This window comes from Ovis aries, chromosome 2, assembly GCF_016772045.2.
Source record: "Ovis aries strain OAR_USU_Benz2616 breed Rambouillet chromosome 2, ARS-UI_Ramb_v3.0, whole genome shotgun sequence".
NCBI classification, from domain to species: Eukaryota; Metazoa; Chordata; class Mammalia; order Artiodactyla; family Bovidae; genus Ovis; species Ovis aries.
Window position 1 is genome coordinate 7,602,465 of NC_056055.1, and position 13,321 is coordinate 7,615,785.

The following is a 13,321-nucleotide window of genomic DNA, read 5'->3' on the forward strand; positions in this document are numbered from 1 at the left end:
CTCTACTGAAACAAGCGTTGAGAGAGAAGACCACTCCACCCTGAGAATACAGACCATCGACTGACTTGGGCCACAAATGAAAGCATAGACTTTAGACAGTTCATAGATACTAACGACGATAGTTTTGGACAATGGCCCTAGCATATGTGACGGAGGAGACGATGGCACCCCACTCCAGTGTTCTTGCCTGGAGAATCCCAGGGACGGGGGAGCCTGGTGGGCTGCAGACCATGGGGTCACCAAGAGTCGGACACGACTGAGTGACTTCACTTTCACTTTCACACATTGGAGAAGGAAATGGCAACCCACTCCAGTGTTCTTGCCTGGAGACTCCCAGGGACAGGGGAGCCTGGTGGGCTGCCGTCTATGGGGTCACACAGAGTCGGACATGACTGAAGCGACGCAGCAGCAGCAGCAGCAGCATTTGTGAAGAGCTTTATGATCTTCAGAGAAAAGGTGCGTATAAAGTTAGTGTGTAGTGTCCTGCTGAGAAATGAGCAGTTTGTGCTGGGACCCGTTTCTCTGCTGCTCAGAAATGTCCATGGGGTAGACAAGAGTGATCAAAGAGTTCTTACGGGAGTCCTCGGTCTGGGCTGGGTTCTCATTTTTGCCACTGAATTTCTGTATTGCCTTAGACAAATCCTTTTCCTTTTCCTTTTGAGAGTCTGTGAAAACGTTAGAGGTAGAAAATTACCGAGCCCTCAGGCTGAAAGCCCGCAGATATGCACGGCCACAGCCATGCTCTAGGACCGTTATCCGTTCCCTTCTCTTGGGCCAGTGTTCATTCTGATTAGCTGATATCTGTGACCTACCGTTGCTACTCTGTGTTGGTAATTTACATGTGATCTTAGAGGGTTGATGCTCATCATCCTGATCTCAATGGGAATCCCGCTAAGACCTCTGGATGATGTTCCCCTTAAGAATCCTTTCTGCTCAATTCTTCCCTCATTCTCATCGGCACTGTGGAGTTACTCCACCTTGCTGTTGGCACAGTTCAGAGTGGTGGGCTATCTCTTGAAGTCCAATGGGCTGTAAGGTGAGAGGTGGGTCTCTGGATAGCGGCCGTACCCAGACAGCCAGGTGTGAACCCACCAAATGGTCTCAGCATCTTTCTGAAACTGTCGGGACCATTCTACACATGTGTTCTCAAAGGCAGTACTAACTTATCTTTATGTTCTGCGTCGTTACGCTCATCATTCTAAGGAGAGACGAGTAAGCACTTTCAGTCCAGAGAGATGAGCAGGAAACCACCAGGCGAATGGTTGCCGGGTAAAGTCACTCAGTGTCTTCATGTGAAGCCAGTTAACAATCCCTTAGGAGAGAGGAACAAGGTTGGAGAGAAGTGCAGAGCGCCCACACTGGACCCATGTGGGCTGGGTTTACATCTTGACTGGGTAACTGTGTGTTATTGTTATTTAGTAGCTAAGTACTGTCTGACTCTTTGTGACCCCATGCGCTGTAGCCCACCAGACTCCTATGTCTATGGGATTTCCCAGGCAAGAATACTGGAGTGGGTTTGTCATTTCCTTTTCCGACCCAGGGATCGAACCTGTGTCTCCTGCATTGACAGGTGAATAGTTTAACACTGAATCAGGGAAGCCCGTGTGACTGTGTTACAGGAGACTTAACCTGTTGGGTTCTCTCACCAGTAAAATGAGGGCAGTAAGAGTAAGATCTATCCTTTAGGATTTCTGTGAGGATTAAAGGAGTCAATATGTATTAAGCAGACAGGGCTTGTCTGGTGCAGATTAAGAGCTTAAGTAATGCAAGCTATTCTTATTTTTGTAATATTTCTACGAAGCTTCCCTACTCCTTGGCAGCATCCCAGATAAAATTGAACGTGGTCTTCTCTTACCAGTTTAAGAACTATTTATCAGTCACTCATTGGGTACAGGCAGCAGACCAAGTGCCAAGGATTCAGCTATGACCCATGACTTCGTGAGCTTATCTGTCCAATAACAGCACTAAGCAACACGCATTGGAAGTCACAGGTGCTGCGTCCTGTCGGTCTGTTGGTTAGCCTCCTCAGTCCTCACAAGGACGTCCTGAGGGAGGTACCATTAGTGTCTTCACTTTGCAGAGGGAGAAAGTGAGATCCAGAAAGGATAACAATTATCCCCTTTATTAGAATATGATGAAGTCACAATTCAAACTTTTAGGCAGCTTGGGTCCAAAACCTAGTCTTCATCTGCTTGGCCACATATCTCATTGGAAAGGCAAAATATTAAATAACTGAAAAAAAAAAAAAAAGAAATGTGATAGAGGTGTGTTGGGTTGGTGACTCCTGGGGGAGGAGATAGGAGAGCCTAGGGCAAGCAGACTGGAATGAGTCAGGGACTTCCTGATGGCCCAGTGGCTAAAAATGCACACTCTAATACAGGGGGCCCTGGTTCAATCCCTGGTCAAGGAACTACACCCCACACTAAAGATCCCCACACTGCAATGAAGGTTGAAGATTCCACATGCTGCACCCAAGGCCTAAAGCAGCCAAAACAAAAACAACAGAAAACCAACAAACACACAAAAAAGCCAAATAGGAAATGAGTCAAAGGGATTTTTGTATTGTTTGGCTTCTAATTTTACAATAGACATACATCTGTGCATGAATTTTTTACATACTAAGCACAGAAACATATGTAAAGGTGAATTAGCAACATACACTCTGCACCACGTCCGCTTTAGACCTTGCAAAACGGTTTTCCCTTCTATCATCCCGAGTCTGGGGCCTCCCTGCAAGGTGGGTGGAACAGCAGGATCTCTACCATTTCCACTTTAGAGATGAAGCGCTTGACGGTCAGGGGTTCCAGTGACTAATGGGTTTAGATAGCTAAGAGGTGGTGATCCTGCGGTTTCTCTGTGCACCTTGATTTTTGAGCTTCCTTCACCATGGCTGGTCAACGTGAGTACCCACTGCTGTTAGACAATCAAACACGAGGAGGAGGACTGTGACGAGGATCATGACAAAACAGCTAAGGTTTCTAGAGTGTTTGCTAAGACACTGCATCCTGCTGAGGCTGAACTCCTGAAATCTTCTCAGTGCCCATTTTAGTCATACTTTCTGAATGGGGAGCCTGAGGCTTCCCACGAGAGGATAACCGACTCACTGGAGGCTGGGAGGGGGTTTTAGCCAAAGTCACTGATCTGAAGATGCTGCTCTGTAATTTCTCTCCACTAACACTTGCGTTGTTAGCCATGAGAAGGAGAAAGTGGGCCTCCATCGCCTCACCTCCAAGGCCAACTCCCGAGGAAAAGTGCTTGGAATGCCTGAGCGACTGTCCCACCGTTATTCTTCTGACGGTCACTCTAACCATCTGGCCCTCAGTTGCACCATCTGGGAAGTGGAAATAACAATGCCTCCTTCAGTTTAAAGTGCGCTTATGAAACCGAGTGGATCCGATATACCCACAGTGCCTGCTCAAGGGAGTGTCTCCTGCAGAAGCAGCTTTCTAGCTTTGCAGTCATATGAATGCCCTCTCTTGCCAAGCAGGATGCAAGGATCTGAAGAAGGTTCCTGCCTTGGAAACAGGCTCTGAAGCATGACAAGTATGGGTTTAATTCCTGGCTCTGTCCCTTACAAGATACATGCCCCTGGGCAAATGACCTCACCACTCCCTGGGTCTCCGTTTCCTCATCTGGAAATAGGCTTAGATTCGCCTGCTTTGCAGGGTTGCGAGGCACGAATGAGACAGGACACTAAAGCCCTTGGCCCGGAGCCCGGCCCGGAGTACGTGCTCAGTGATGTGGCTGTCGGCCTTAGGTGTCTATCTCACGCCGCAGCCAGCCCGCTGCCAACGCGCTGAACCATGGAATGATAGACGGAGCATTACGCAACTTGTAAAGGAGTGATTCCAACCACAGATATGTGCTCCAAGGGATCCCAAATGGACTCATTCACTCTCAAGTCTATAGTTCAAGAGCGAATTAAGAGAAATGACATTCTTCCTTTTCATTGGAAAATTTTGGCTTTTTTTCTCTTTTCTCTCTCTCTCTCTCTCTCTTTTTTTTTTTTGGATGTCAGACTCCTGAGGGACCAGGCAACCTAGAACTTGATGCAAATAATATATAAATTCTGCATTTCCAGCTGTCTTCTCTATACCACATCTTGTGTGTCTAGCATGCCGGGAAAACAGAAAAGAAACCAAGACACCCCCTTAGTGAGTGAACTTGAGCTGTGAACTTGATTTGTCCACTAACAGGGCTCCCAAACTCTCTGCCCAGGTACCAGTCCAAGGGATTCTCCAGGCAAGAATACTGGAGTGGGTTCCTATTTCCTTCTCCAGGTGATCTTCCTGATCCAGGGATCAATCCTGCCTCTCTTTATGTCTCCTGCACTGGCAGGCGGATTCTTTGCCACTAGCGCCACCTGGGAGGGAGCTGGGCGGGCTACAGTCCATAGCATCGCAAAGAGTCAGACACTTTGCATTGAAGTGATCTTGCATGCATGCTTGCATGCATAGGACTCAGAGCTATATATTCCTGATCTCACCAGTATGAAAATTTGGTTGTTCTCATGAAATTCCTCTGAACATTGCCTTACGCTGTTTTACTATACTATCATTGTTGAGCGAGATACAACTGAGTTAATAAAACCCATGGAAGCAGATGTCTAGGAAGGCAGAACTAGAAAGAAACTTATCCTGTCCAATAGCTCCCATGCCCATTTTAGATAATCAAAAGTCAAGGAAGAAGGGAAATGTCAACAAACCATTGGTTTTACTGAGACAGGATCCTACAAAAAGTGTCCAGCCCACTCTACTGAAATTCCTGTGAGTAGTGCCAGGCAGCTATATCTTTTTTTTTTTTTTTGGAGTATGCTCATGAAACACTTTTGAAGCCTAGTCAGGACCATGAACAAGCCCAGCTGGCCATAATATTGACACTACGAGGAAGTCCACGACTCTTGCAAATTGTGTGGTGCCCATCCAAGGAGTCTCGCATCTCGACAACACAGAAGAAAGGTCGCCACATAGATTAACACGCCATTTAAAGAAACGCTTATTAGTATTCCTTGTCCTTGCAGAATGGCTGTTATGCCCTTCACATTTTTCTCAATGAACAGTCACCTGCTCAGAGAGACTATGTGTGGGTATTCCAACTCTCACCCCATCCCGCTAAAATTCTGAGGTCATTATGTATTTTGCTTTTGTTGTTTTTCTGGATTAATAAGCTCCTAACAACACCTTTATTTCCTGGGGGGGTAGAAGACTGACAGCTCCAGATGGTGATCCATTGAAAGCTGGATGTGTTCCTTGAATCCTTCTCCTTCATGACAATAGGGTCTCTGGTGGAACAAAGTGCCACTGGCTTGCAACTCCCACAGAGGAAGATGGAAGGGCTGGGTATTGCCCACCTGCCCACCATCTGAACTCTGATGGGGCGAGTTAAGATTTTGTTAGAGACGGGCATCTCACCCTTCATGTATGCCCTTATCCCACAGAAATATCAAAGGGGCTACATCTCTTGTTGAAGAAACGTTCTGTTCATGGTGTGGCTCCTGTTAGGCATGCTGCCCATGTCCACAGGTGGCGCGGGAAAATGAAAAATCTCACCTCACTTGATTATTCTTCAGATCTCCATGATGACACTAATTATATAGTCTAATTAGCCAGCTCCCTGTCCGGAGATTGTGAGCTACTTGAAGAAAGAGAGTAAATCTTAAAATTTGCTTGATTTTATCTTTGGATCAATGCTCAGTGCCTGGAATTTCTTATAAAATGAAAAAAAGCCCAGGAATGAATATATACATTTGCTGATTATTTTTTTAACATCAAGGGGTAATTTGGGCAGTTTCAGTTCTTCATTTAAAGACACTGTACATCAGGCAACTGGGAACACAGTCTTTGCCCTCAAAGACTTCACAATGTAGAGAGAGAAAGAGAGTTTTGTAAAGGAAGGAGTGTAATGAAGCATTAAAACTGCACCCGTGGAGGTGCAAGCGGAGTACTGAAGTCCTCAAGGGGTAAATGGTTAATTCTAACTTAAACGAGGAGTGAAAAGGGCAAAGGTTAGGAAAAGTTTGAATGAGGAAGAAAACACAAGTTTGAACACGTACAGAGAGGGCTAACGTTTCCAGGCAGAGAATAGCATGCGCAAAGATCCCATGGAAGATCTCAAAGCATTAGCAATGCGCTATTGGTTTGGCTGACCAGGGCATAGTTGACCAGTTGATCAGAAGCCCTTATGGGATGTTTACCAAGCTTGAACTTGACCCTGCGGCCAATGGGAGATAATGAATGGTTTCATACAAGGGACTGGCATTATGAGATTTGCATTTTAAAAGGATAGCTCTGGCTACTGTTTGAAAAACATTGTGGATGCTGGAGGTGAAGAGACAAGACTAGACATCAAAGGACTAATGTGAGAGGTGATGAGGTCTGAACACAGGTAATGCCTGGATGGAGGATGATAAAAATTTATTTAGGAAGTAAAATGAATAGGACTTGGTGATGGGAGAAGGAGGAGACAGAAGGAAGAATCGCAGAAATTTTTTTTTTAAAAAAGAAACTTTGGAAGTAGATCAGGTGCACTGGAGAATGAAGAGGAAATTGGCTTTCATCCTTGCTGGTGGTCTACAATGAAATATTCTTAATCGGGAAGCTAAGGTCAGGACAGGGTCGGGGCGGCCCTCTTCATCCCATTAGTAGGGGTGGATATTGTTCTTCAGTGCCAGGTGGCTGCTAGCCTAACTTTGACACACTTTCTATGGTCTAGAACCAGAATCAAATTCACAAATTTTATTTACAACAAGGTGCTGTAAATAAGAGATCCTCAGGCATTTATAGGCTTCCCCCAGTTCAGGAATTTCCCTTAAAACATTCCTTATCCAGGAAGTCATCTGGCTTCCTTAAATACTTCTAATGACCAGAAGCTCAACAACTTATAAGATCACCCCGTGCAAATCTGGGAAAGTTTAATGGTGGGTATTAACCCCAATAAATCGTTTGTCAGTTTATAAGATGCTGTTGCCTGTATTAAGTCCTATTAGGTCCACTATCAACACGCCAGGCAGGTTATGAGATTTACTCAAGGTCACATCACCAGGCAGTGGTGGTACCAGGTCTGAAACCTGAGAAAGATGCCTCGGTCCTCTGTTACGTCTGTGTCATTGCGCTTAAACATCACATCTCCTGGCTTTGTGTCCGTTTTCCTCGGTTTCACTGTAACCTCCTTAAGGGCAAGAATTCTATTTTATAGCTGTTCCTCGCATGCCTTTTTGAGGGATTGGCCCAGAATATAAAGGTGTATGGTAAATATTTGTTGAAAAACAACAGAAGAGTATCTTATGATTCAATCATTTTTGTTGAAAAGATAGTCTAAAATGGTCTTCCCTGAAACTTTTGATCACAACTTTAAAGTCTTCAAGGAGAAAAATCTATCTTTTTCACCTGAGACTCTCCAATCATGCCATGTGAATCCAGCCCGCAGCTTTTACATATGGTTTCCAATTCTCCCTCCCGGTCAGAAACTTTCCTTTTTCCCTTTGCTGGTTCTCCTTTTTAAAATGTTACTAATTAATAGTGGGTGCAACAAATAGATCCCCCACCACAACCAGCTGTTCCCTGATTAAAAAAGCCTTGTCCATGTATACAAGCCCTTGATGATTTCAAGAGACCAGAGGAAAATTGTCACGGAAGCAGGGCTCCAGTGCCTGACCTTCAGGCAGTCCTCACTGGTGCCAAACCACGTGCATGAAAACAAGACCGAGATGAGTCAGTTGCCCAGATGTTCTGTTGTCAGGTCACCAAGGATCCGGGCGACTGGAGGCTGCGATGCCAGAGTTTGTGTGGCCGTGTTTAGCCATGGCTTCGGAGTGAACACAAGCCCGGCACAGCAAAGACTGATTCCAGAATGGATGGGAGCCAGCACCGAAGGAGAGGGTTAGAGTGGAGGGGAGTTAGGCTCTCCGGAGATCAGGGGTGGGGACAGTGCAGGATGTACCAGAGTGGCTGGTACTAGGGGGCTCACGTGCTCTTGGGTTGTCATTCTTAGAAGGAAAGTCACAGCACCAAACATTTTCTGAGTACCGACTCTGTGCTAGAGGCCCTGGGGCATGCTAGGAGCAAGTGGCAGATGAGACAGTTGTGGTAGGGGCACATGTGTAGCTTAGTATTTAGGGGAGAGAAAGGACATGCGAATGCCTTAGGATACGTGTTTTAGTAGGGAGGTGCAGGACACGGAGGGTTCTCAGAGGAAGGTCATCCATCTACTCTAGATCTGTGTGTGTATAGGTGTGAACCAGAGGGCCCCCCCAGAAATCTTCCTGAAGAAAGTGAAATCTAAGCCCAGGCTTGAAGGATGAGAAGGATTTAGCCAGACCGTGTCGGGGGAAGACTGTTCCCATCTAAGGAACAGTATGGTGGAAGCCTAGAGGTGAGGGAGGTGAGCTCGTGAGAGCCTCACCAGACAGAAGAAGCTGGGTGGTGAGGGTAGGGGTGGAGTGGCAAGAGGCGAAGCAGGAGCAGTGGACGAGGATGCTGGCAGAGCCCGCGGGTCCTGGTGACACCCAGCGAGCCGTGGAGTGGCATGGACCTGCATCACATAGAGGCTTATGCTGGGCAGTGATGGGACTGGCTGAGGAAGGACAAGGTGGGAGGCAAGGGGGTCAGTCGGGAGGCGGATGCAGGAGAGGCTGCTGCAGGAATTCAGATGAAAAATGACGAGAGACCTGAGTGCCTCCCGAGTGGCACTGATCATGCCTTTTCCATTCTGCCTCAGTCGCTCCCAGTTTCCCTTAGATCTACTGCTCTCTCTGCCTCTTAATCCTTCCTGTATCACTGCATGGAGGACAACTCCAGGCACGTAGAAGACGATCACAAGCCAGTTGGTGAATGAAAGAAACTAGCTGTGGGCCTCCAGACTGGAAATCCTCATCATTGCTCTCCTTTGTCTCTCTCTTCCTTTCCCTGTTTCTTCATGTGCCTCTCTCTTCCCCTTCTCCCTCCCTCTGACTTCATGACCTCCCTGTGAAATCACTGCTGCTGCTAAGTCGCTTTCAGTTGTGTCTGACTCTGTGCGACCCCTTAGACAGCAGCCCACCAGGCTCCCCCGTCCCTGGGGTTCTCCAGGCAAGAATACTGGAGTGGGTTGCCACATCCTTCTCCAATGCATGAAAGTGAAAAGTGAAAGTGAAGTAGCTCAGTCGTGTCCAACTCTTAGCGACCCCATGGATTGCAGCCCACCAGGCTCCTCCGTCCATGGGATTTTCATCATCCCAGATTTGGAAGGCACTTTAAAGATCACTGAACCCCACCTCTATAGTAGTTTTAATTGTGATTGTATTAAATGAATACCAGGTATCAGGCATAGTTCTAAGTGCTTTCTGAAATTTTACAGTTTAATCTGTACAACAACCCTACAATCACATACTATTATGATACCCATTTTATAAGGAGAAAGCTGAAGCACAGAAAAGGGTAAGAAGAACTCAGCCAAGAACACACAACCAGTGAGTAGTAGAGCTGGGCATCACACACCTGTGGTTTGGTTTGGAGGTCTGTTCTCCCAAAGAGCTGTCAACCAGGACAACGTTCTGAACCCCACTTGGAGACTGAGTTCCTTCAATGCCATCCCCAACCAATGGGCTTTCAGTTTCTTCAGTGTATTTAATGACAGGAAGGCTGGACATAAACTGTGTTTTTCCTCTACCCAAAACACAAAGCCAGAATTTATTAAAGTGCCCCACATGGGGATGGTTGAATGATAACGTCCCTCTTCCCCTTGGGAATGTGTGGTTTGGGTTACAGACTCCAGGGAACACCGTCCTCGGTGTCATCCATTGATCCACCACCCACTTTGTAACTCTCTTCCTCAGGCTTGGACGGTTTCTTGTGAACACCAGGCTGGGTTATGTTCCCCACCTCGGTGTTCTAACGAATCATTTAATTTTCTTATCACATTGTTGTACAACCGCCTGAATACTTGACTTTCCCTTCCCGGTCTTGGGGCACATCTAAGTTCATTGCTTCTGGACCCAGTGATCTCAAAGATCCTCTCCACATTTAAAATCTGTGGGAAAGCCAGGCCCTGGTTATTGGACAAAATCAAGAGCAAATATTATACTGACAGTTTTTCCCTTGAAGAATAAACATTTTCTAAACGTACATTTAAAAATTATCTTTGCGGCTTCCCTGGTGGCTCATTGGTAAAGAATCCTTCTGCCAGTGTAGGAGACATGTGTTCAGTCCCTGGTCTAGGAAGATGCCAAGGAGCAACTCAGTCTGTGCACCATAACTACTGAGCCTGTGCTCTGAAGCCCAGGAGCTCCGACTACTGAGCGCACGTGCTCAGTACACCTGTGCTCCACAGAGCCCACACAGAGCATCACAGAGCCCTGGCGTGCAGCAGTCCGTGGGGTCACAGAGGCGGACACGACTGAGAGACCGAACCAAACTGATAGAGCCCATGCTCCCAAGAGAAGACATGGCAGGGAGAAGCCTGCTCATTGTCCATGAAGCAACAAAGACCCAGCATGGCCAAAAATAAACAAATTATAAAAATTATCTTTGAAGGCATCACTTAAAGAAATCTTTGAGATAGAGTCAGAATTCACCTGGAGAAATGAAGAGATCATCCTGTGTAACTGTTAAGGCCCTGGCTAGTCCCCAGTCTGACATGATGCCCTCAGCAGATAAATAAACGTACTGAGTTGCATGATATCTGACATGCAAGCCCACTTAGGAATGAGTAAGGAAAGGAAGTCCTCTGGGAGACCTATAAGCACTTTTGGGGCTAACCCCAATCAGGACTCCAAAAGAAATTTTTCTTCCAACATATGGTCCAAGATCTACAAGACAAGATGGACTTATAAGAAGAAATCAGAGGGAAATCCCCAAAGCAATTCATGCATTCAAGAGTAAAGGCAGGAATGAGATCTCAGATGTGAGGTCAGCACGACACCTCGCACACAGTAGGTGTTCAGCAAGATGGCGACATACGTGGGGAGAGGGCGGGATGCCAGTTTCTGTAGGAGAGACACACAGATGTTTGTGAAGGAGAGGCCCACAGATAACGCACAGCTGGACCACCTTTCCCAAGCATCCCCAAAGGAAGGGAGCTAACATGTGTGGCCACCTATGGCGTATCACACACTTCCTGTTTTGCCACCTCATTGACTATGCATATGACTCTGTAATGTGCTCATTTGCCAAGTAAGTCTCCAAGTAAGGCTCAGAGAGGTGAAGTGATTTGCCTCAAATCACAGAGCAGTTTGTACCCAGGGCACCGGGCTCTAGTTCAGGGCTCTTTCTGCAGCACTTGGGTTGCTCTACTTTCCTGTATTTCTGTTCCTGGCGTTTGTTTCTGACCTAACCTCCCATTTATTCCCTTGGCTCGTCTTTTGGTGCCATGTCAGCAGGCACAAGGTTCCTGGAGTCTACTCTGCAGCAAACATCCTCTCTGGTTTCCGACCAAGAGTGGTCCAGCCAGGTCTCTGGGCTGCTTCCTTCTCCCACTCTTTGAAGATGTCTGAGCTCCTGGTCTCTTGCCAAGGATGAGGAAGACTTCTGGCAGAGTGTCTGTGTACCTGAGGCCCTTCAAGTATGATCGCAGGCAAGGAAAGCGATGGAATTTCCCTAATGCAGCAGAATGAACTGAACAAGAGTTGGCCCACTTTTGTCTCCTGGATGTATGACATGATCTCACAGACCTTTTGCCATTTTGGGTTTGATGAAGAATAGAACTGGTCTCTGTTTCTATATGAGCCAGAAGAGGACAGGTAAATTGTTTTCCAAGGGGAGAAACATAGCTGAGAAGTAATCCAGATGAAGATGGAGTGATGACTGTGGCTGACAGGTTGGATAGGCTGGAAATTTACCCTAGAAGTCTGAAGTGGATTTGAATTTTGCTTCTTCTTACACAGCATAGAACCTTAAAATGTGATCAGATATGCACAACCCAAAATTTACCATTTTAGCCATTTTTAAAATGTATGGTCCTGTGGCATTAAGGACATTGGCATTGCTGTACAGCCATCACCAGCATCTACCTCCAGGTAGATATACTCAGTATCTATTAAACAGTAGCTTCTCAGCTTCTCCTCCTCCGGCCCCTGGCAACCACCATTCTCCTTTTGGTCTTTATGAATTTGATGACTCTAGGTACCTCATCTAGGTGGAATCATTCCGTGTTTGTCCTTTTGTGAGTGGCCTGTTTCACTCAGCATAATGGCTTCAAGGTTTGTCTCTCCTGTAACATATATCAGAGTGCCCTTCCTTTCAAGATTAAATACTATCTCTTTGTGTGTGTATATCTATCCCATTTTGTTGATCCATTCGTCTGTCAATGGATACTTGGGTTGTTTTGGCATTTGTGAATAACGCTGCTTACAATATGAATATGCAAATATTATAAAATTATTTAACCATCCCTGATATATATTATTTGAAAATTAGTAGCTTACATTATACAGCCAAAAGAGCAGCCCCTTGAACATATTATAATGAGTGAAATCATTTTTAGCATAAAATAAAATTGAATGTTGCCAAGAGGATTTCAGGAAATTTGTCTTCCCCATTGTAACAGAAGTCTTTTTCTACAAAACAAACAAACAAACAAACAAAAAACCATATCCTTTCCTTCTTTTAAAAATATTCCCAACTGCATGTTAGTTTCAGAATAAAATACAAGTTCCTTAACATGGCATGCCTTGTTGTTCATTTGCTCAGCCGCTGTCAGACTCTTTGTGACCCTGTGGACTGCAGCACGCCAGGCCTCTCTGTCCATCACTGTCTCCCAGAGTTTACTCAAACTCATGTCCAACGAGTCAGTGATGCCATCAACCATCTTGTCCTCGGTCGTCCTCTTATCCTCTTGCCTTCAATCTTTCTCAGCATCAAGGTTTTTTCCAATGAGTCAGTTCTTTGCTTCAGGTGGCCAAAGTTTTGGAGCTTCAGCTTCAGCATCATTCCTTCCAATGAATATTCAGGACTGATTTCTTTAGGATGGACTGGTTAGTCTCCTTGATCTCTAAGGGACTCTTTAGAGTTTTCTCTAGCACCCCAGTTCACACCACAGTTTGAAGGCATCAATTCTTCAGCGCTCAGCCTTTTTTTTTATTGTCCAGCTCTCACATCTGTACACAACTATGGGAAAAATCATAGCTTTGACTATAGGGACCTTTGTAGGCATGCCTGGTCCCAGACAAACTTTCCATCCACATTTGCTCTTAATCCATCCATCCTTCAGCCCCCATGAAACAAACTGTACATGCTGCTGCTGCTGCTAAGTCGCTTCAGTCGTGTCCGACTCTGTGCGACCCCATAGATGGCAGCCCACCAGGCTCCCCCGTCCCTGGGATTCTCCAGGCAAGAACACTGGAGTGGGT